The sequence below is a fragment of the Ovis aries genome, chromosome 9 (genome assembly GCF_016772045.2).
Source record: "Ovis aries strain OAR_USU_Benz2616 breed Rambouillet chromosome 9, ARS-UI_Ramb_v3.0, whole genome shotgun sequence".
NCBI lineage: Eukaryota > Metazoa > Chordata > Mammalia > Artiodactyla > Bovidae > Ovis > Ovis aries.
The window spans coordinates 84959428-84984621 of NC_056062.1; positions in this window are offsets into that span (position 1 = coordinate 84959428).

Here is a 25194-nt window from a genome sequence, read left to right on the forward strand (position 1 = left end):
ATTTAGCCAGGCACTGGGCATGTGAAATTATGCTACCATCTGGGACTATGAGAAAAAAATGTGGAGAGCCAAGGACCACCAGCCAAATGATGGTCCCACTGCCCAAAATCTCTTATGATGTCTCCAAGTGGCCTCATGCTTACTGTGTTCCTCTCTGGCTGAGTCTGCACAGCACACAGTGAGCAAATAGTTGTGATAGAGAAAAAAAAAAAAAAGAAGTTGGCTTTGAAAACTCTTCTGCAGAGTAGGACATTACCACTGACTATCTTGGAAACTTGGACAATATCTTCAGATTCTATGTCTGTTTCCTTCTCCATAAAATAAGGAAGTTGGATTAGATGGTCTCCTTGGGTTCAAATAACTCACTCCAATATTCTTGCCTGGAGAATCCCATGGTCTTGAGGAGCCTTGTATTTCTTTATCACCTTTATATTAGGTGCTAGGACTGCAAAGAAGAGTGAGAGAGAATCTTGTCCTGCAGGAAGTTACAGTCGAAAGGGGAAGTGATATGTAAATAGACCATTTTAAGATGACATAGTGTTAAGGGAAATATTTTCCACAAGGCTCTATAAAAATCCATGCTTTCTTTTATGAATCTTTGCTAGTAATTTTTCTCAACACTTTTTCCTCAATAAGAAGAAATATTGTACACTTACCTTCATCAGGAGGAGGAAATGTTAAAAAAGACTTGGGGGAAGGACATGGGACAAAAGCCATGGTTTGCTTCCAAGAAGAGACAGGAGAAAAAAAATGGGAAAGGAAAGCCAAGAAAACTCACATTCAAATGACTTAATTATCTCTCAGCTGGCTTGTGTAACACTGTAGTCTATCTGTCCAAGTTGGCCTCTGAGCAAGCAAAGAAATTCTCTGTCTCCTTCCCCAATAAATATAATTTGTACACTAGCAAATGATCAGATAATTTTGGAAATCATTTGAAAAGTGGTCAAGAACCAAAAAGGTGACCTTTCTCCAGCCAAAAGGTAAAGGACATTATCGATGATTTTGTATGTTTAGTAAATCTTCCCCCTGCTAACCATTTCATTTTCAAAATCCATAAATCCTTAGGGTTGAAATATTAGTAAAATGAAGTGTTTTTTTTTTTTTTTTTTGTATTCTGGAATTTAAAACTGATGGGTCTGATCGTTTTCTTTACAAAACTCCAAGTAACTGTGAAACACTACCTGCCCAGCTGTATACGCATGCATGTTTCACTCCTTTGGATTACTCCAAACAGTGATGTACACACTGATAATTTATGCTGCCAAGATTTTGAAGGCAAAAATAATACTTTAAATAAGAAGATTGGAGGTTTTCCTGAAAATGATTGGAATATAGCCTTTGTGATTTTCTATACTCTTTTCTTGCTGTGTGTTGGGTTCAGTGCTTCAAAATGGGAAAATATATATCTGAGAGTTGAAGGGAAAAAATATCCTTGCCAAGCAGATGTTGGTAAATTGCCAGCTGAAACAAAGTTGTGATGCTAGTGACAACAAGATTGGTTTCTAGAGGATATTTAGAAAGCACAGAGCCTGGCTTTGCTATCATCTCCCTCAGGAAGGGCCTAGATGATGGGCCACAGCACATTACCAGTTAGCATCTTGCTTCCAAACATCTGGATTCCTAGCCTCATCCATTTAAAAATGATTTACTCACTGTAGCTTGTTGTTTGTTGAGATTTCAGCCAAAACAGAAAACATTCAGTCACCTCTTCTCCAGACGTCCATTTCTTACCTTTAGATTCTTATTTCTTCTTACAAATAAATCTAACACAAAATTTTATTGGCTGTTTTTTATAGTGTACCCTTGTCAAATCAAGAGTAAAAAGAAATTCAAGTAAGCCAAAACAATGAGTCTTTTTGTCTCACTCAGACAGTTAAGAGTAAAACATATTTAGAGCTTAAATTATACAGAAAATTGATTTGTATTTCACATCATTTTATTGGTACAGAACAATGGTTTACAGACAACTTTTAACATCAGAAAATTTTGAAAAAAATTTAAGGATAAATACACTCAAGCCTTAGCCCAAACCTATAGAAGCAGTTAAGATACAGGAGTGTTTTATTGAAAAAGACCCTCAACCTTGATTAAGAAGCACTGTTCTAGAATGTCATTTCATTTAATATTAGATGTTAAGCACCAGACACAAATTAGACTATGACTGCACTCTGTGTGTGTCTGACAAGGGAAGGAGAGGCTGACTGGGTATATGCAAAATATAAAAGAATTTACAGATAAATCATTAAGACAAGTACACAAGCTTGGCAGAATTACTAAACAGAAGCTTTTATTTAAAATTAATTATATTTCTATATACTAGTCACAGAGACTTAGAAATTAGTTTTTAAAATTAAAATTTTAAAGCACCAAAAGTGTCAAATATCAATAAATAAATACATCAAAGGATGTGAATTAAACTATAAAGCTGTATTGTTAAGACTAAATGAGAGACACATCATTATTGAACAATAGATTCAATATTGTAAAAAATGTGAAATCTTTCCAATTTGTTAAATATGATACAATCTCAAAAAAATTCACAATAGATTTCCTTTCCAGGCAGAGGAGTAGGCAGGACTAGACAAACTGTTTCAAAAATACACAAGAAAATGCAAAGGGTCAAGAACAACCAAGACATTCAAGAAATGATAAGCAAACATTCTCTAACAAATGTCAAGGCATTACAAAACTGCAATATTTACATTTAAGACATTGTGGTCTTGGTATAAGATATATGGATATAGATATATCTACCAGTTATTTACCAAAGTTAGTTGAAATTTAAAGTTGAAAGTTAAGTTGCTCGGTCGTGTCCGACTCTTTGCGACTCCGTGGAGTGTAGCCCACGAGGCTCCTCCATCCATGGGATTCTCCAGGCAAGAATACTGGAGTGGGTTGCCCTTTCCTTCTCCAGAGGATCTTCCCGGGCTCCCGCATTAGAGGCAGACGCTTTAACCTCTGAGCCACCAGGGAAGCACGACTGAGTGACTCCACTTTGTGCTTCCCTGGTGGCTCAGAGGTATTTACCAAAGGAAGAAAAAAAATCCAAGAAACGTGATTTATGATGAAATGTCAGTGCAGATTCATGGAGAAATGAGGGTAACTCTTTTTTAACAATAAGTGATAACTCAGATGATTTCATGCTCATATAAAAAATGGGTATCTCCATATATAAAGCTTAAGTCTGGGCTTCCCAAGTGGTGTTAGTGGTAAAGAACCTGCCAGCCGATGCAGGAGACATAAATGACATGAGTTCTATCCCTGAATCAGGCAGATCTCATGCAGGACGGCGTGGCAGCCCACTCCAGTATTCTTGTCTGGAGAATCCCATGGACAGAGGAGTCTGGCGGGCTACAGTCCACAGGGTTGCAAAGAGTTAGACATGAACGAAGCAACTTACCACATAGAAGGCTTCAGTCTAATTTAGACCTAAATGTGAAAAAGCAAGACGAAGTTTTAAAAAATAGAATAAAAGAATGTTTTTCTGATTTTGGGTCAGGACACAAAAACACAGCAATAAGAATTGGTATATTTGATGACATTACAATTTTTAATGTCTGTCTTTTAAGTCATCATTGAGAAGATGGACAGGCAAACTCTGAAGTAGAAGATGACATATTCAGTGTGTAAATTTCACAAATAATAAAGAGACTTTCTATAAGTCAATCTTCATTTATTATCATGGAAATGCAAATAAAGCACCACGAGATGTTATTATAAACCCTTCTGGAAAACTAAAATTAAAAAGAGTGATCATAACAAGCGTTAAAGAAAACTTGAAGTCACAGGGACCTTCATATGCTACAGGTGGGAGGGTAAATTGCTACTACTGCTTTGGAAAAGTATTTGACAGCATTACATTATATGCAGAGTACATCATGTGAAATGCTGGGCTGGACAAATCGCAGGCTGGAATCAAGATTAGTGGGAGAAGTATCAACAACCTCAGATATGCAGATGATACCACTCTAATGAAAGTGAAGTGGAACTAAAAAGAGCCTCTTGATGAGGGTGAAAAAAGAGAGTGAAAAAGCTCCTTGAAACTCAACATTCAAAAAACAAAGATCATGGAAGCAGATACCATCACATCATGGTAAATAGAAAGGGAAACAGTGGAAGTGTCAGATTTTATTTTCTTGGGCTCCCAAAACACTTCAGATAGTGCCTGCAGCCATGAAATTAAAAGGTGCTTGCTCCTTGGAAGACAAGCTATGAGAAACTAGACTGAGTATTAAAAAAGCAAAGACATCATATTGCCAACAAAGGTCCTACAGTCAAAGCTTTGTTTTTTTCTAGTAGTCATGTACCAATATGAGGGTGGAACCATAAAAATAGCTGAATGCTGAAGAATTGATGCTTTCAAATTGTGATGCTGGAGAAGTCTCTTGAGAGTCCCTTGGACTGCAAGGAGATCAAACCAGTCAATGCTAAAGGAAATCAATCCTGAATATTCATTGGAAGGACTGATGATGAAGCTGAAGCTCCCATATTTTTGCCATCTGATCTGAAGAACCAATTCATTGGAAAAGATTCTGATGCTGGGAAAAACTGAGGGCAGGAGGAGAAGGGGGCAACAGAGGATGAGATGATTGTATGGTGTCATCGACTCAATGGCCATGAGCTTGAGAAAATTCTGGAATACAATGAAGGACAGAGAAGCCTGGTGTGCTGCAGATTATGGGGTCACAAAGAGTTGAACATAACTTAGCAACTGAACAACAACAACAAATTAAAGTTGAACATACCCAAGCTTTATGAACCAACAATCCTACCCTAGGCAGTTATCTAAAGAAAAGTGAATCATGAGACATACAAAAATGTTCATGTAGGAATTATTTATAACCATGAAATGCCCATCAGCAAGAAAATAGTGCTATATTTATGCAATAGAATACCATGGAGCACACAAAAGTAACAGGCAATATGCAGTGACATGGATATTATTGTTCAGTCATTCAGTCATATCTGATTCTTTGCAGCCCCACACACTGCAGCACGCCAGGCTTCCCTGTCCCTCACCATCTCCTGGAGCTTGCTCAAACTCATGTCCATTGAGTCAGTGATGCCATCAAGCCAGCTAGTCCTCTGTCACCTCCTTCTCTTCCTGCCCTCAATCTTTCCCAGCATCAGGATCTTTCCAGTGAGTTGGCTCTTCACATCAGGTAGTCAAAATATTGAAGCTTCAATGTCAACATCAGTCCTTCCAATGAATATTCAACACTGATCTCCTTTAGAATTGACTTGTTTGATCTCATGCAGTCCAAGGGACTCTCAAGAGTCTTCTCCAACACCACAGTTCAAAACCATCAAATCTCTGGCGCTCAGCCTTTTTAACGGTCCAACTTTCACATCCATACATGACTACTGGAAAAACCATAGCTTTGACTATAGGACCTTTGTTGTCAAAGTGATGTTTCTGATTTTTAACAAACTGTCTAGGTTGTCATAGCTTTTCTTCCAAGAAGCAATTGTCTTTTAATTTCATGGCTGCAATCACCATCTGCAGTGATTTTGGAGTCCAAAAAAATAAAGTCTGACACTGTTTCCACTATTTCCCCATCTATTTCCTATGAACTGATGGGACCAGATGCCATGATCTTCATTTTCTGAATGTTGAGCTTTAAGCCAACTTTTTCACTCTCCTCTTTCACTTTCATCAAGAGGTTCTTTAGTTCGTCTTCACTTTCTGCCATAAGGCTGGTGTCATCTGCATATCTGAGGTTATTGATATTTCTCCTGGCAATCTTGATTCCAGCTTGTGATTCTTCCAGCCCAGCGTTTCTCATGATGTACTCTGCATAGAAGTTAAATAAGCAGGGTGACAATATACAGCCTTGAAGTACTCCTTTTCCTATTTGGAACCAGTCTGTTGTTCCATGTCCAGTTCTGACTGTTGCTTCCTGACCTGCATACAGGTTTCTCAAGAGGCAGGTCAGGTGGTCTGGTATTCCTGTCTGTTTCAGAATTTTCCACAGTTTATTGTGATCCACACAGTCAAAGGCTTTGGCATAGTCAATAAAGCAGAAATAGATGTTTTTCTGGAACTCTCTTGCTTTTTCCATGATCCAGCGGATGTTGGCAATTTTATCTCTGGTTCCTCTGCCTTTTCTAAAACCAGCTTGAACATCAGGAAGTTCATGGTTCAAGTTGTTGAAGCCTGGCTTGGAGAATTTTGAGCATTACTTTACTAGCATGTGAGATGAGTGCAATTGTGCAGTAGTTTGAGCACTGTTTGGCATTGCCTTTCTTTGGGATTGGAATGAAAACTGACCTTTTCCAGTCCTGTGGCCACTGCTGAGTTTTCCAAATTTGCTGGCATATTGAGTGCAGCACTTTCACTGCATCATCTTTCAGGATTTGAAAGAGCTCAACTGGAATTCCATCACCTCCACTACCTTTGTAGTGACGCTTTCTAAGGCCCACTTGACTTCACATTCCAAGATGTCTGGCTCTAGGTGAGTGATCACACCATCGTGATTGGTCTTGAAGATCTTTTTTGTACAGTTCTTCTGTGTATTCTTGCCACCTCTTCTTGATATCTTCTGCTTCTGTTAGGTCCATACCATTTCTGTCCTATATTGAGCCCATCTTCGCATGAACTATTCTCTTGGAATCTCTAAGTTTCTTGAAGAGATCTCTAGTCTTTCCCATTCTGTTCTTTTCTTCTATTTCTTTGCATTGATCACTGAGGAAGGCTTTCTTATCTCTCCTTCCTATTCTTTGCAACTCTGTATTCAGAAGCTTATAGCTTTCCTTTTCTCCTTTGCTTTTCACTTCTCTTCTTTTCACAGCTGTTTGTAAGGCCTCCTCAGACAGCCATTTTGCTTTTTTTGCATTTCTTTTCCATGGGGATGGTCTTGATACCTGTCTCCTGTACAATGTCATGAACCTGTGTCCATTATTCATCAGGCACTCTATCTTTCAGATCTAGTCCCTTAAATCTATTTCTCACTTCCACTGTATAATCATAAGGGATTTGATTTAGGTCATACCTGAATGGTCTAGTGGTTTTCCCTACTTTCTTCAATTTAAGGCTGAATTTGGTAATAAGGAGTTCATGATCTGAGCCACAGTCAGCTCCTGGTCTTGTTTTTGCTGACTGTATAGAGCATCTCCATCTTTGGCTGCAAAGAATATAATCAATCTGATTTTGGGGTTGACCATCTGGTTATGCCCACGTGTAGAGTCTTCTCTTATGTTGTTGGTAAAGGGTGTTTGCTATGACCAGTATGTTCTCTTGGCAAAACTCTATTAGCTTCTGCCCTGCTTCATTCCATATCCAAGGCCAAATTTGCCTGTCACTCCAGGTGTTTCTTGACTTGCTACTTTGCATTCCAGTCCCGATAATGAAAAGGACAGCTTTTGGGGCTGTTAGTTCTAAAAGGTCTTGTAGGTCTTCATAGAACCGTTCAACTTCAGCTTCTTCAGTATTACTGGTTGGGGCATAGGCTTTGATTACCATGATATTGAATGGTTTGCCTTAGAAACGAACAGAGATCATTCTATTGTTTTTGCGATTGCATCCAAGTACAGCATTTCAGACTCTTTTGTTGACCATGATGGCTACTCCATTTCTTCTGAGGGATTCCTGCCTGCAGTAGTAGATATAATGGTCATCTGAGTTAAATTCACCCATTCCAGTCCATTTTAGCTTGCTGATTCCTAGAATGTCGACGTTCACTCTTGCCATCTCCTGTTTGACCATTTCCAATTTGCCTTGATTCATGGACCTGACATTCCAGGTTCCTATGCAATATTTCTCTTTACAGCATCAGACCTTGCTTCTATCACCAGTCACATCCACAACTGGGTATTGTTTTTGCTTTGGCTCCATCCCTTCATTCTTTCTGGAGTTATTTCTCCACTGATCTCCAGTAGCATATTGGGCACCTACTGACCTGGGGAGTTCCTCTTTCAGTATCCTATCATTTTGCCTTTTCATACTCTTCCTGGGTTCTCAAGGCAAGAATACCAAAGTGGTTAGCCATTCCCTTCTCCAGTGGACCACATTCTGTCAGACCTCTCCACCATGACCCAACCGTCCTGGGTGGCCCCACATGTCATGGCTTAGTTTCATTGAGTTAGACAAGGCTGTGGTCTGTGTGATCAGATTATGTGATTATGGTTTCAGTGTGTCTGCCCTCTGATGCTCTCTCACAACACCTATCGTCTTAGTTGAGTTTCTCTTACCTTGGACATGGGGTATCTCTTCACGGCTGCTTCAGCAAATCGCAGCCACTGCTCCTTACCTTGGAGGAGGAGTATCTCCTCACGGCACCCCTTCTGACCTTAAACGTGGAATAGCTCCTTTTGGTCCTCCTGCACCCACGCAGCCGCCGCTCCTTGGACGTGGGGTAGCTCCTCCCGGCTGCTGCCCCAACCTCGGGCGCGGGGTGGCCCATCTAGGATGCCCCTATGCCATTGCAGCCTGGTACTCTCAGTCGCCGTCCCTGACCTTGGGCGAGAGGTAGCTCCTCTCGGCCACGCTTCTGCGTGGAACAAAGATGAATATTTTGAATGATAAAACTTTCAATTCACAAAAAAGATAGACATCATAAACCATCAGACACCTTAACAACAAAGAAGCGAAGATACCTAAAGAAAAAATCAGATAATAAGGGCAAAGAAAAATTACATAATCATAGTGATACATATTAACATTTCTCTAAGAATATTTAATCAAGTGCACAAAAAATAAGAATAGGAACATCTTGAGGATGTCACTAATGATTTAAAAGTTGGATCATAGAAAAAGCAAGAGAATTCTGGAAAAACATCTACTTATGCTTCATTGACTACACTGAAGTTTTTGACTGTGTGGATTAAAACAAACTATAGAATATTCTTAAAGAGATGTACATACCAGATTACCTTACCTGCCTCCTGAGAAACCTGTATGCAGGATAAGAAACAACAGTTAGAACTGGACATGGAATAATGGACTGGTTCCAAATTGGGAAAGGAGAATGTCAAGGCTGTATATGTTACCTTTTTTATTTAACTTATATGGAGTACATCATGCGAAATGCCAGGCCAGATTAAATAAATTCTAATAAATTCTCTTTTCATTTTTATTCTGTTACAAATATTTTCTAATTTTGCTTGTTATCACTTCTTAGATACATCCATCATTTTAAAGTGGACATTTAAGATCCAAATATATGGGTTTTTTAAAAGTATCTTTGATCATTTCTCATTTTGATATTAATTTCTAATCTAAATGCTTTTTTCTTTGCAATCACCCTCTGTGTTTTTCCAGTCTTTTAACTTTCCTGAGACTTTCAATGGCTAAAAGTCAAAAAATCTCTTGGTAAATGTTACATTGCACTTGAAAATAGTTTCCTTTGACGTTGATTTCTAAATCCACATAAAAGAACAGACTCTGCATGATTTCAATACCTTTAGATCCTGAAATTTTTGCACTTTGTTTTCTGTCGCTGGATATGTCACAGTGTTTTCTGGTTTATAGTCCATGAGAACTTGAATAGAATTTGTATCCTGCTGTTGTGTGAAAATCATATAAATCTTAATTATATTGAATTGACTCATAATGCTTTTCAGGTATACTATATGCTTCTACTTTTCTGTCTATTCATTCTATTAATTTTTGAGAGTTTGATAATGAAACTCTGACTAGAAATAATTTATTTATTTAAAAAATAATTATAATTTAGAATGGAACTGTATGCAACTTTGTTCTGTATTTCCTAAATTGCCTGTAAATGTGTTATCATACTTCCATAATTTAAAAAACAAGAAGAATTCATGTTTGGGAACACATGTAAGAATTAAGGATTTTAAAATTAAAAAAATAAAAAAATGAAAAGCAAAAAAAAAACACACACACACACACACAATAAGAAAGTCATAGCCTTAAAGAAAAGGCAAACCAAAATTTGAAAAAAAAAAAAAAAAACTGCAATGAAAACAAAAGAAGAAATGAACAGGCTAATGTGCACAAAGTTCCTACAACTATGCCAGCACAAACAAATTGATCAATAAATGTGAGCTCTTGTGATTCATCCAGCAAATATATATGCATTAAGTACTAACTGGATAAGCATTAGGAATGTACTTAGTGAACAAAACAAATGTGTCTGTGGCCGTCACAGAATTTTCAGTACAAAAAATAAATAGCAAATAAACAAATAAACAAAATATCTTCCCAAATAACTATTTTTTGGTTTTGGTTTTAACTGAGAATCTATTGCATTTCTTTGAAGTTTTTTGCCTCACTTCCCTCTCCCCTTAACAAGAGAGTTTCTGAACAGACAGCCAGCGAGGATTCCCCCAAAAGACACTATGCTCCCCTCTTTGCAGTTCTCAGTTGGAAATGGCAAAGAAAAGAAAAAGGGTCTTCAAGTCCTATTTGGAAGCTATATTACTACTATCCCATCCTACCTGCCAGTCTTTTCTATTCCATTTTTTCCCCCTCTATTGTTCTGAACAGCAAATACATGTACAACAGGAAAAAAAGATGGAGGAAGGATGTTTCTGAGGCGGAGAGACAAGGGAGAAAGAGAAACAGAATTGAATCAGAATATATATGGGATTGTTGTTTACCGACTGAGCTGGGAGGGAAGCCCTTCGTCACTTAGTCATGTCCAAACGCTCTTGCAACTCCATAGACTGTAGCCCACAAGACCGCTCTATCCACAGGATTTCCCGGGCAAGAATGCTGGAGTGGGTTCCCATTTCGTTCTTCAGGCGGATCTGCCCAACCCAGGGACTGAACCTTTGTCTCCTGCATTGGCAGGCAGATTCTTTTCAAGGGAACCACCAGGGAAGACTAGTATATGGGGTAGACATTGTTATTCTAAAGTTGAATTTTAATTACCTTAGCATAATATACCTCATTCTTCCTTTACAGGCAATCAAATCAAACTACAATGTCTCTACAGACATACTAGTGAAAAATGTTACTGTTTTTAAGACAATTAATATTTCAGCAGAAAGACAAAGAAGCAATGTAAATATGTATGAAAAAAACAGCAATAGGCTTTTGACTATCTTGGGTCTCCAGTGTTCTTTCTACACCATGTATATTACAGAAAGAAAAGGAGCATTCTCTCACACTAGTCATTTATTATTTATTTTATGCTTTAATTATTTGTGGAAATTCCTGACAGCTTTTTATTCAGCTGCTCCTACTGACAGTCAAGTTTGTACATTAAGGAGAAGGAGGACGAATACCAACTTGAAAGGAGAAAACAGAGCTGGAAACTGAGTGGCTAAGGACCACATAGTTGAAAATTTGGAAATAATTTGATTTATGGCAAATGGTAAAGAAAAAAGAAAAAACATGATCCTATGACACAGTTTGACTTCTTTCCTAGGAGGTGTTTTGAGAGTGTTATTGCTACAAGGAAAGGTAGCTTTAAGTCACTAGATTAGGACACTTGCCTTCACTCTGCTCCACCTATCATATCATGGCCCTCTATTACTATAGGAGACCTTGTAACCCCCTGGAGAGATACAGCACTTGGTTTTGGAGCAAGGACACGATGGTGTGATAATGATTCAGGAAATTAATCTGGTAGTGCGAGGATTTATCAGAGTCCATTCATCCACAAATACAAACAGTGCCATGCACTAGTTTAAGCATTAGGTTGGGAGACTATGTCAGCAATCTGAATTAAAAGAATGAATCTTTGAATCAGAATAGTGGCTCTCATGTGCTTACCTGGTGGCTCAGCACTAAAGAATCTACCTGGAATGCAGGAGACCCAGGAGACGCAGGTTCGATCCCCCAGTCAAGAAGATCCCCTGGAGGAGGGCACATCAACCCATTCCAGTATTCTTGCGGAATCCTGTGGGCAGAGGACGTTGGTGGGCTACAGTCCACAGGGTCATAGGGTGGGACATGGCTGAAGCGACTTAGCACATGTGCCCAGTGGCTCAAATATACCTTCTTTGGTTTGCTTTGCCTCTGGTTTAGTTGCTAAGTTGTGTCTGACTCTTGTGTTCCCATGGGCTGCAACCTGCTAGGCTCCTTTGCCCACGGGATTTCCCAGGTAAGAATAATGGAATAGGTTGCTATTTCCTTCTCCAAGGTCTTCCCGACCCAGGGATCGAACCCAGGTCTCCTGCTTTACAGGCATCTCTTGTACGGCAGGTGGGTTCTTTACCGATTGAGCTATCAGGGAAGATGAACACCTTCCTAATTCCTGCAAATTTGTTTATTTCAATCCGAAAGTGTTTCTGTGTCTTTGGATACTGGCTTTTGTTTTTGGTTTATTGGGGTTGTTGACATCTTTGCTGTTGTTTCTCTGTTTTCATTTGTTTTTTCGTTTTTTTTTTTTTTCAGGCAAGATCAATAAGGTTTACTCACCCATGCATAAAGACCCATTCTTGTATTCTAAAGATCAATAGAACTCATTGACCATCCAAGAGAAGACCTGTTTTGAAGACTTCAGCCAAGGTTTTACTCTCTTATTGTTACTTATGACACCCAAATACAACAGTTGCCTTTTCTGGAGACGTATTCAGTTACAGACTATTCTTGCTACTTTAAACCCAACATAGCTATTCCTTATAACAAAACAGAAGGGAAATTATAATTATTATTATTCCTATTTACAGATTGAAAACTTGAGACTCAGTGAGGTTAATAATAGCTCTATAACTAGTTAACAGTGGAGCCAGGTCTTAAATTGTCTGTCTCAAAAGCCTATGTTCCTCAGAATTTTACTTATTCCTTTGACAAAAATTTGACCTTAAAGAGTAGCACAATGATAATTACAATGCCTCTAAATTTTTATCAAAATGGGAAACTGCTCTTGATTTTCCCTTCTTTTGTAGCAGCACCTCAGAGGATTTATTCCAGCAGCTTCTGACAATACAGTAAGCACATGAGACAGGCATTATCTGTTCCCCGCGCACTCGCACCAGGAGCTCACGTTTCCTCATTGCCTTGCACATCACACTCTTTTTCTTTGAAGGGAATCCCATTTTCCCACCTGCATCCATCATTCATCTGTCATTCCATTCAACTGGTGAGGTTTTTAACTGGAAGGTTTTTTTTTTTTTTTTTAATCTTTCTTGGCTAACTTTGTCTCTTGAGGTCTTTGCTCTGAATGCAGTTTTAAAGCTCAGCTCATTTTCTTGTCCCCAGTCCATCGTCTTGGGAGTAGCAATTAACACAGGTGCAGGATTTTGCTTTTAACATATTAAAAGATAAAGCCAACCTGCGTGGGTTGGTCTGAGCTTCCTTTTGATTTTATAGGAGTTACACTGCAGTATCCTTTTGCACAACCTGAGCAAAATAATTTAGGTATGATTTAAGGAGGGAGCTTCAAGGTGCTGCTGCTTAAGATTTGAAGCGTGACCCATACAGCAAGAGCATGACCTCTTCTCAAACACCCCTTGGAGCAGCAGATGTACTCTGCTGAAATCTCACCTCCCTCTTCTGATGTAGGTGATGAAAGTGCTTCTGAAGAGGAACAAAGACCTGTGTTATCACAAAGCATAGCATTTCCCCATTGCATTTGAATTCAGTACATTTCTTTTTCAGTTTTGCTAAGATTACACTAAAATGTAATTACCTTAACACTATTCACCTGGGAACCCTGAACACTAAGACAGCTGCCCTGCAAGAGGGAAGCTTCCAAATGATAGAGATGCTTTTCCCCTGAATCTAGAATTTTGCCTGGTTTCATCAGTTATAATCAACCTAGGCAGCATGGGAAAGCAATGTGCATTTTTACTCTGCTCTAGAACCCCATATTTGCTCCATGTGGGGGTACATGGGTACTTATTTTATAGTTTAGGATTTTGTGGACTTAATGTTCTCCTTCCCACTTTTTCCCTATTTAGTCTGCCCAGAGGCCTTGTGAATACTCATGTATTTTCTGCAAATAAAATTCAGTTTAGGGCCAGCTTTATTTTAAAATATTAGTTGAACCAAGTAATGTAAGCTTGGGCCTGAAGGAGAACTTAAATTTGGATTAATATCCCCAGGCTGGTGCCCCAGGCTTCAAGTACTTTTGAAAGCAGGATGAAATTTCAGGTCAGGCACACAAGGAAAGTAATTGTTTTCCTTTTTTGAGTTTTTTACTTAAGAAGTAAAATTAGAGTAGCTGTGATTCTATTAACCCTGACCTTTTCATCTAAATAACCATTATCTACACACAGGAAAGTTGTGTGTTTTAGGGAAAAAAAAAAAAACAGTACTTTGTATAGCTTTTTCTTCATTCTTTTTAATTGAGGTACAGTTGATTTACAATATTATATTGGTCTCAGGTGTACAACATAGTGATTCAAAAATTTTATAGATTAAATTCCATTTATAGTAAAAATACCGGCTATAGTCCCTGTGCTGTGTAATATATCCTTGTAGCTTATTGATTTTATACATAGTAGCTTGTATTTCGGAGAAGGCAATGGCACCCCACTCCAGTCCTCTTACCTGGAAAATCCCATGGATGGAGGAGCCTGGTAGGCTGCAGTCCATGGGGTCGCTAAGAGTCAGACACGACTGAGTGACTTTACTTTCACTTTTCACTTTCATGTGTTGGAGAAGGAAATGGCAACCCACTCCCGTGTTCTTGCCTGGAGAAGCCCAGGGACAGAGGAGCCTGGTGGGCTGCCGTCTGTGGGGTCGCACAGAGTCAGACATGACTGAAGCGACTTAGCAGCAGCAACAGCAGCAGCTTGTATTTATTAGTTCCCCTCACCTATCTTCTCCTCCCCTATTTCCTCTCCTGACTTGTACCCACTAGCTTCTTTTCTGTATCTATAAGTCTGTTTCTTTTTGTTATGTTTCTTAGCTTGTTTTGTCTTGTAGATTCCATACATAAGTAATATACAGTATATGCCTTTTTCAGTATGACTCATTTCACTAAGTATAGTACCCTCCAAGTTCATCCATGTCATTGCAAATGGCAGAATTCCACTCCTTTTTACAACTGAGTAGTATTGCATTGTGTGTGTGTGTGTGTGTGATTTCCAGGTGTCACTAGTAAAGAACTCATCTGCCAATGTATGAGACATAGAGATGTGGGTTCAATCCCTGTGTCAGGTAGATCCCCCACAGAAAGGCATGGAAACCCACTCTGATATTCTTGCCTGGAGAACATAATGGACAGAGGAGCCTGGTGGGCTCCAGTCCATAGGGTCACAAAGAATCAGATACAACTGAAGTGACTTAGCATACACACATGCATATATGTGTACATACACACACACACACACACACATACATACATATACCACATCTTCATTCATCTGTTGATGGACACTTCTGTTGTTTCCATATCTTGGTTACTGTAAATAATGCTGACATGAACATAAGAATGTCTATATCTTTTTGAGTTAGTGTTTTCATTTTCTTCAGATATATATCCAGAAGTGGAGTTGTTGGATCACACGGTAATTCGATTTTTAGTTTTTTGAGGACCCCCCCCCATACTGTTTTCACAGTGGGTGCACAATTTTACATTTCCACCAACAATGTACAAGAGGTCCCTTATATACCTTGCTCTTTAAAAACCAAAATATTTTTTACTGGAAGTTGGCAAGGGGGACAGTGAGAATAAAGAATGATGAGAAAAAGAAAATAAAATAGGAATGGCAATAAAAATTGTATATATTATTAACAAATTTTAGAGATTGATGCATGTAACACAAATAGCACAGTATCAGTCATATAAGTTCTAGACAGAAAGAGAAAGAAGAGAACTGAGGTACTTGCCATCACCTTCATCTTAATTATAATTGTATATCCATTTATGATGCAGTATATTACTTAAAATGCAGTATATCTTACTTCATTTGAAGCTAGTAACATCTCTGAGTACAAAGCTGGGACATCAAGTGATAGCATTTGTATTACAGTTACTGTTGGCTGAGATCCACAAAAATCCTTATTGGGTCAAGCTCAACACTAGGTGCTACAGATGCAGTGATGAGAGGGAAAATGCCCAGTTCTGGGTTGAGAAGACAGTGTGAAATATATATACCTCAAATATCACAGAAACTGTAGCAAAGAATTTGTTTTCTAGAAACAAATACAAGCCATTAAAATATAGAGCCCTAGAGAGACTATATGAGCAATAAATTGTTGGAGTCATAAGGAATGTAGCCCAGTAGTAAACGACCTAGAAGACAAGAGAAAGTCAAGTACCAAACTGATACTAGAGAGCCTGAGATCAACCACAGATATTCCAAATGAGGCCTGAACACGTATATTCATAGACTGAGCTGAGGAGAGGAAGAAAACATCAGTTTTCTATGGGAGAAAGAAGTGTTCTGCCCCTGGAACATAGATGGGGAGTTCTCACATAGTAGCTCCCAAAACAAGCTGAGCTCTCCCTGAGCTTCAATGTGCTGAAGGATTCCCCATGGATCTAGCTCCCTGCCCAGTCCTAGAAATGAGGAGGGAGGCAGTCAGAAAGACCAAAACCCTCTCTCTCCGGAGGAAGGTTGCTGAGAGCTTCAGGGACGGGGTTAGATCATCTCTACTCACATTCTCACACCACCAGCAGCCCTGCCCAGAGACTAGACGTTTCTTCTCTGGAGAAAGTAAAGGATCTTTGGCAAAGCACAACAGATGGATGCCACACCAAAAAGAGGGGAATTAAGTGGCCACATGTGTGTTGATGCAAAGTGAAGAAGCCCCTAGCCCTCTTCCTCCAGTTGACCCCCAGAGATTATACAATTAGGCTTACTCTTTAAACAGGAGAGAAAAAGCAATTTTTTTAGTGGTTCTAACCAACTCCCTTTGCACCTCACAAAGGAGCCTAAAGATATTGACACTAGGAATTCCCCCAGAAATGTCTCACCCAGATTCTCTGGCAACAAAACTCATAGTCAGATAGCCCTACTCATGCCTTCAGAGTTTCCAACCAGCTTGTCAATGCTCCAATCTTAATCATAAATGGACAATCAAGAATAACAAGACATTTGAGAGAAACTTCTGATATGGAGTCTAACACTAAAGCAAAATAGAACAAAAGAAACTTGGAGAAAACGGAAACTATCCAGTGAGAAAAAAATCAACAATAACGACAACAGCTGTTTTACTACCCTTTGAGGCATAAGATTTTATCCATGAAATGATGTCAGATTTTATCCATGAAATAGAAATTGATGCTATAAAAAGAACTTTTAGAATTTAGCAATATCATAGCAAAAACAAAAACTCAATAAAGGGCTGAAAGAAAATGTTGGTGTAATTGTTACAAATAGGTTAAAAACCAAAGAGATGGAAAACATATGAATATCATTCTAAGAGGTCTAACTTTCCAAGAATAAGTTTTCAGAATGAAAGTACAAATAAAATTTGGAAGCATTATTAAAGAAAAAATGTAAGAAAATTTCCCACAACTGTAAACCATATGTATTCAGATTGAAAAGGCCTATGGAAAGCCCAACAAAAGACATGAACATTACCCCATATCAGGGTTAATTATTTTGAAATTTCAGAAACCTAGGAACAAAGTTCTATAAGCTTATCAAAAACAAAACAAAACAGGGTCTACCACCCTCCTTTTCTCTCCAACCAAATTGAAGATAGCGGCTAAGAGTTCTATACTTCTGTGCTACCCCACGAAGCACTGCACTGAAACTGTAGAAGAGACTGATAACTACAGACTGCTCGATGGAAATGTCACATCATCCTTAGCAGGCTCATGGAAGCTTCACAGTTGAGGGAAGCGAAAGACCCTCTCTATCCAGATGAAAGTGAGGTCAGCCTGAAGTTACGTGGCTTGTCCAGGGCACAGGGCTAGGCATCTGAAAACAGAGATCCCTTAAGTTCAAATCCTACTGAATTCTCTCCATCATCTTAAAAATGTCACTTCAGCTCTTGAGATTGCATTTCTCCATCTACACTATTCACGCCAAGATGCAGAACTAAGACTCCTCTTTTTTGAACTAAGAAGCTCAGTGAATACTGTACTGTCTATTATCAGGCCACCCCAGGAGGACTTGTTCCTCATTGTGATGCAGGAAACACCCCTTCTGTACTTATCAAAAATGCCATCACAAGGCTTCCGGTTCAAGATGGCAGAGTGAAAGGATGTGTGCTCATCTCCTGCAAGAGCAGCAAAAGTGCAACTAGCTGTTGAGCAACCATCAACAGGAGGATGCTGGAACCCACCAAAAGAAGATAGTCCACATCCAAAGACAAAGAAGTCACAGTGAGATGGGGGGGGGGCACAATCAAGACAAAATCAAATCCCATACCCGTTGGGTGCATGACCCACAGACCGGAGAACAATAATAGCAAAGAAGCTCTCACACTGTTGGGAAGGTTCAGAAACCCATGTCAGGCCTTCCAGCCTGGGGACCTGACAAAGAGACTGAGAATCCTCAGGGAATAAGGAATCTGACAATAAAGACCAGTGGGATTTGATTATAGGAATTCCATGTACTCTGAGAGGAACAGAAACTCCAGTCTTGGAGGGCACAAACAAAATTTTGTATGCACCAAGACCCAGAGGAGAGTAGCAACAACCCCACAGGAGGTCGAACAAAAGCTACCTACTATTGTTGAAGGGTCTCCTATGAAGGCATGGGTTGGCAGGGGCTCACCACAGGGAAGTGGGCACTGGGAGGTCCCCAGCATAAATCCTCTTGGAGTTCACCATTAACCCTACGATATTAGACCCCAGGGAACAAAAAACTACCAAGGAAGGGGCACAATCCAACCATCAGCAGATCACTGAATTAAAGCTTTACTGAGCAAGACCTTGCCCACCAGAGCAAGACCCAGTTTTTCCCATTGCCAGTCCCTCCCACTAGGAAGCTTACACAAACCTCATAGCCTCTGCCATCAGAGGGCGGCCAGAAGAAGCAGTCTCATAGGCTAAAACAAATACCATATTACAGAAAGTTCAGTTCAGTTCAGTTCAGTTGCTCAGTTGCGTCTGACTCTTTGTGACCCTATGAATCACAGCACGACAGGCCTCCCTGTCCATCACCATCTCCCGGAGTTCACTCAGACTCACGTCCATCGAGTCAGTGATGCCATCTAGCCAACTCATCCTCTGTCGTCCCCTTCTCCTTCTGCCCCCAATCCCTCCCACCATCAGAATCTTTTCCAATGAGTCAACTCTTCGCATGAGGTGGCCAGAGTATTGGAGTTTCAGCTTTAGCATCAGGCCTTCCAAAGAACACTCAGGACTGATCTCCTTTAGCATGGACTGGTTGAATCTCCTTGCAGTCCAAGGACTCTCAAGAGTCTTCTCCAACACCACAGTGCAAAAGCATCAATTCTTTAGTGCTCAGCTTTCTTCACAGTCCAACTCTCACATCCATACATGACCACTGGAAAAACCATAGCCTTGACTAGACAACCTTTGTTGGCATAGTAATGTCTCTGCTTTTTAACATGCTATCTAGGTTGGTCATAACTTTCCTGCCAAGGAGTAAGTGTCTTTTAATTTCATGGATGCAATTTAATCAGCATGAAAAAGCAGAAAGTTATGTCCCAGATGAAGGGACAAGATAAAACCCCAGAATAACAACAACATGAAGTGGAGACGGGCAATCTTCCAGAAAAAGAATTCAAAATAATGATAGTGAAGATGATTCAGGATCTTGATTTTTAAAAAATGGAGACAAAGATTGAGAAGATGCAAGAAATGTTTCACAAAGACCTACAAGAGCTAAGAACAAACAGATGAATAATACACTAGAAGGAATCCATACCAGAATAATAGAGGCAGAAGCATGAATAAATGACGTGGAGGACAGAATGGTGGAAATCACTGCCGTAGAACAGAATATAGAAAAAAGAATGAAAAGAAGTGAAGATTGCCTAAGAGACCTCTGGGACAACACTAAACACACTAACATTCACATTACAGGGGGCCCAGAAGGAAAAGAGAGAGAGAAAGTAACTGAGAATGTATTTGATGAGATAATAGCTGAAAACTTCCATAACATGGGAAAGGAAGTAGTCAACCAAGTCCAGGAAGCGTAGAGTCCCAGGCAGGACAAACCCAAGGAGGAATACACCGAGACACAGAGTAATCAAACTGACACAAATTAAAGAGGGAGATAAAATACTAAAAGCAATAAGAGAGAAACAACAAATAACAGACAAGGGACCCTTCAGGCTATGAACTGATTTCTCAGTGGAAGTTCTACAAGCCGGAAGGAAATGGTGTGATATATTTAAAGTGATGAAAGGGAAGAACCTACCCCCAAAATACTCTACCCAGAAAGACTCTCCTTCATATTTGATGGAGAAATCAAAAGTTTTCCAGATAAGCAAAAGTTAAGAGAATTCAGCACCACCCTGTCCGTTTAGTCAAGGCTATGGTTTTTCCAGTAGCCATGTATGGATGTGAGAGTTGGACTGTGAAGAAGGCTGAGTGCCCAAGAATTGATGTTTTTGAACTGTGGTGTTGGAGAAGACTCTTGAGAGTTCCTTGGACTGCAAGGAGATCCAACCAGTCCATTCTGAAGGAGATCAGCCCTGGGATTTCTTTGGAAGGAATGATGCTAAAGCTGAAACGCCAGTACTTTGGTCATCTCATGCGAAGAGTTGACTCATTGGAAAAGACTCTGATGCTGGGAAGGATTGGGGCAGGAGGAGAAGGGGACGACAGAGGATGAGATGGCTGGATGGTATCACTGACTTGATGGACGTGAGTCTGATTGAATGCCGAGAGTTGGTGATGGACAGGAAGGCCGGGCGTGCTGTGATTCATGGGGTCGCAAAGAGTCGGACACGACTGAGGGACAGAAGTCAACTGAACTGAAACCAGCTTTACAAGAAATGCTAAAGGAACTTCTCTACGCAGGAAACAAGGGAAGGAAAAGCCTCAGCTACAGAAAATAAACCCAAACAATTAAGAAAAATGGTAATAGGATCATGCATATCAATAATTGCTTTAAATGTAAATGGATTAAATGCACCGACCAAAAGACGCAGACTGGCTGAGCAGATGAAAATATGTGCGTGTACGCTCTTCCACTTACCGCATCACTCTGCTTGACTGCCCCCTCCCCCACCCCGCAGTGAAGTGAAGTTGCTCAGTCATGTCCGACTCTTTGCGACCCTGTGGACTGTAACCTATCAGGCTCCTCTGTCCGTGGGATTTTCCAGGCAATAGCACTGGAGTGAATTGCCATTTCCTTCTGCAGCGGATTTTCCCGACCCAAGGATCGAACCCAGGTCTCCCGCATTGTAGACAGACGCTTTACCATCCGAGCCACCAGGGTAGTCCCCCCACACCGCAAGTTGTATGTAATTCTTTTGGCTTGCATTTGTACTTATCTTTCATTTTTGTCTGGCTATTGATTGGGAAAACTGATAAACATCTTTTACTATTCTAATTATGTAACTATTACTCATTTAATACCATTGTATCATGATTGGTCAATAGAAAAATGATAGTGCTCTACATTACCAAAACCAGGATCTAATAGAAAAATCTGTAATCACAAAATCCAGATGCATATCAGAATTATCTTGAATTTTTTTAAAAAACTGCAAATGCTCAGGTATTGCTTTTTTTCTCCAGAGCTCCAGATATGTCTCTAATGAGCAGCCATGTTTAAAAACAACTGCATTTTTGATGATCTTTTATTTTCTCTAGTTTGTTTCACTTTTTCTAGCTCGCATTCAGTGCTCCCATTTCATTTAGTTTATGTTCTCCAATTTGTCCATTTCTTCTTTTTTTATTTTGATGTTCTTTCTCAAGGTTTTATCAAGTATAGTAGAAAAGCATTTGTATATACATAAATAAATATATATAATATATATATTTTAGAAAATTTATGAGTTTTTGCCTAGCAAAATATTATGACAATTTGATTCCACTTGTTTGACTTAGTATGAATAGAATGCTAGATTTCTAATTTTAAAATAGATATGCTACAAGCAACAAAAGTGAAAAAAAGTGAACGTGAAGTCACTCAGTCGCGTCTGACTCTTTGCGACCCCATGAACTGTAGCCTTCGAGGCTCCTCTGTCCATGGGATTTTCCAGGCAAGAGTACTGAAGTGGGTTGCCATTTCCTTCTCCAGGGGATCTTCCAGACCCAGGGATCGAACCTAGGTTTCCCACATTGCAGGCATACGCTTTACCCTCTGAGCCACCAGGGAAGCACAAGCAACAAAGGTTTACTGTATAACATAGGGAACTATAGTCAATATTTTGTAAAGACCTATGATGGAAAGTAATTTCAAAAATAATCTATGTGTATTTGAACAACTGAATCACCTTGCTGTGAACCTGAAACATTGTAAGTGAACTATACTTCAATAAAATATATGTATTTTTAAAAATGCAGGAGACATATAAAGGAACAGTGATCTTAATATCACAGTGGAAGCAGTGGAGCAATGCCTTCAAAAGTCTGGAATAAAATTATTCTTAACATAGAATTATATGCCCAGCCAAGTGTCCCATCAGTTGCCAGGGGTAAAACAAGGATATTTTTAAATATTCAAGATGCAAAGCATACAAGCAAAGAATAAAACCAGAAAGCAAAAAGAAATGTGTCTACCTTAGTAAGAGAGTGGAAAATGTCTGTCAGCAAAATATAGGAAAAAACCAATAAATCAGAAAACAGACAGAGAAAGGAATCCAAAATGAGACAAAAAGGAAAGGGAGACGGGAGGGAAAAGCCCCACAAAAGCGTTTATTCAGACTGAAGCAGTGCGATTCAGGAGACAGGATTCGGGCAGCTGTCACCACATCCTTTGTCATTTTCAATATGACTGAACTACTGAATGATGCAGTCTTTTGAACAACAGAGTAAAACCAAGAAAGAAGAAGGCATAAAATCCATGAAGTGGTTAAACAAATTCAAAAGAAAGGTAAAGGGAATTCCAAGTATGAAAGAAAAAGGAAAAAAAAAAACTTAAGATATTACCTGGAAACCTCAGATGAAAGAATTTCTCAAGCAATTTCTCTAAGAAAAAACTATGTAACTATTCATGCTCTAATGTTGTGAAAATGATGCTCAGAGGTTAATGAAAAGTATGAGAAGAATAAGTGTGTAGCCATGAATCAGATACAATAATATATGCAGCTCAGTTCAGTCACGCAGTTGAGCTGAGAGCAGTTCAGTTCACTCAGTCACGTCCAACTCTTCGCGACCCCATGGACTGCAGCACGCCAGGCCTCCCTGTCCATCACCAACTCCCAGAGTTTACTCAAACTCATGTCCATTGAGTCGGTGATGCCATCCAACCATCTCATCTTCTATGATCCCCTTCTCCTCCCACCTTCAATCTTTCCCAACATCAAGGTCTTTTCAAATGAGTCAGTTCTTTGCATCAATGAATGCATTAAAAACTAGGGCAAGAAAAAGAATAAGTGCAAATGGAAAAAAAAATAATTACAAATGAACTAAAATCATATGACCGGCATTCATTTGTAAATAGCCTTTCCATAGGCATAATAATGAATAATAAAAAATGAATAATATTTATTCAAAACTACAACTACCTATAATAGAAAGAGGGGGGAGAAAGAGTAGTCTGAGAAAACTAACCTAGAAAGTCAATAGAAAATATATGAAACACAGATAGTAATAGACACACATTGTTTAGAAATACAAGGGTGTAAAATGCCTGAAGATACTGTTAAAAAGACAAACCTGGTTTCCGATTGTAAGGGGTCTGATCGACAATGAAGTAAAATGGGTGGGGAACTGTTCAACTATATTACTAATATTTTAGTAATATTCAGCCTTTTAAACTATATATACATATGGATATATATTATATTGGGGCTTCCCTGGTAGCTCAGTAGTAAAGAATCCACCTGTGATGCAATATTGATAAAAAATTTAAGTCATTAAAATATCTAGGTTAATCACCATTTTATCTCCTGTACCCAGCACATTGACCATGTCATAGTTAGTAGGCCTTTTAAATTATAGTATAGTTAATTTATTATGTCAGTTTCAAGTGTACAGCAAAGTGATTCAACTATATACATATATGTATGTACATATGTGTGTGTGTGTGTGTGTGTGTGTGTGTGTGTGTGTGTGTATCACAGCCTTTTCATGGCAAAGGGGCTTGCGTAACTCAATGAGGCTATGAGCCATGCCATGCAGAATCACTCAAGAAGGACAGGTCATAGTAAACAGTTCTGACATAATGTGGTCCACTGGTGAAGGAAATAGCAAACCACTCCAGTTTTCTTGCCGTGAGAATTCCATGAAGAGTAGAAAAAGGCAAAAAGATACAACCCCAGAAGAAGAGCCCCCAGGTCAGAAGATGTCCAATATGCTACTGGGGAAGAGCAGAGGGCAGTTACCAACAGCTCCAGAAAGAATAAAGAGGCTGGAATGAAGAGGGAAGAATGCTAAGTGGTGGGTGTGTCTAGTGGTAATAGTAGGAGCCAATGCTCTAAAGAACAATATTGTATAGGAATATTGTATTTACGGCTGTATAATATTCAACTGTATATATTGTATAGGAATCTGTAATGTTAGGTCCATGAATCAACGTAAAGTGGAAGTGGTCAAGCAGAAGGCAGCAAGATTGGACATTCAGTCTTGGGAATCAGTGAGCTAAAATGGATGGGAATGGGTGAATTTAATTCAGATGACCATTATATCTATTATTGTGGGCAAGAATTGCAGAGAAAAAAATGGAGTAGCCCTCATAGTCAACAAAAGATTCTGAAATGCAGTACTTGGGTGCAATCTCAGAAACAGAATGATCTCAGTTCATTTCCAAGGCCAGCCATTCAACATCACAGTAATCCAACTCTGTGCCCCAACCACTGATGCTGAAGAAGCTAATGTTGATCAGTTCTATGAAGACGTACAACATCTTCTAAATCTAATAGCAAAATATATCCTTTTCATAACAGAGGATTGGGATGCAAAAGTAGAAAGTCAAGAGATACCCAGAATAACAGGCAAGTTGGGCCTGTTACAAAATAGAGGTCAAAATAAAGTACAAAATAAAGCATGGCAAAAGTTAACAGTTTTGTCTAGAGAACACCCTGGTCATAGCAAACAAGTTCTTCCAACAACCCAAGAGACAGCTCTACACATAGATATCACCAGATGATCGATACCAAAGTCAGATTGATTATGTTCTTTGCAGCTAATGATGAAGAACCTCTATTCAGTCACCAAAAACAAGACCTCGAGCTGATTGTGGCTCAGATAATGAGCTTCTTATTGCAAAATTCAGGCTTAAGTTGAAGAAAGTAGGGAAAATCACTAGGCCATTCAGGTATGATCTAAATCAAGTCCCTTATAATTATAC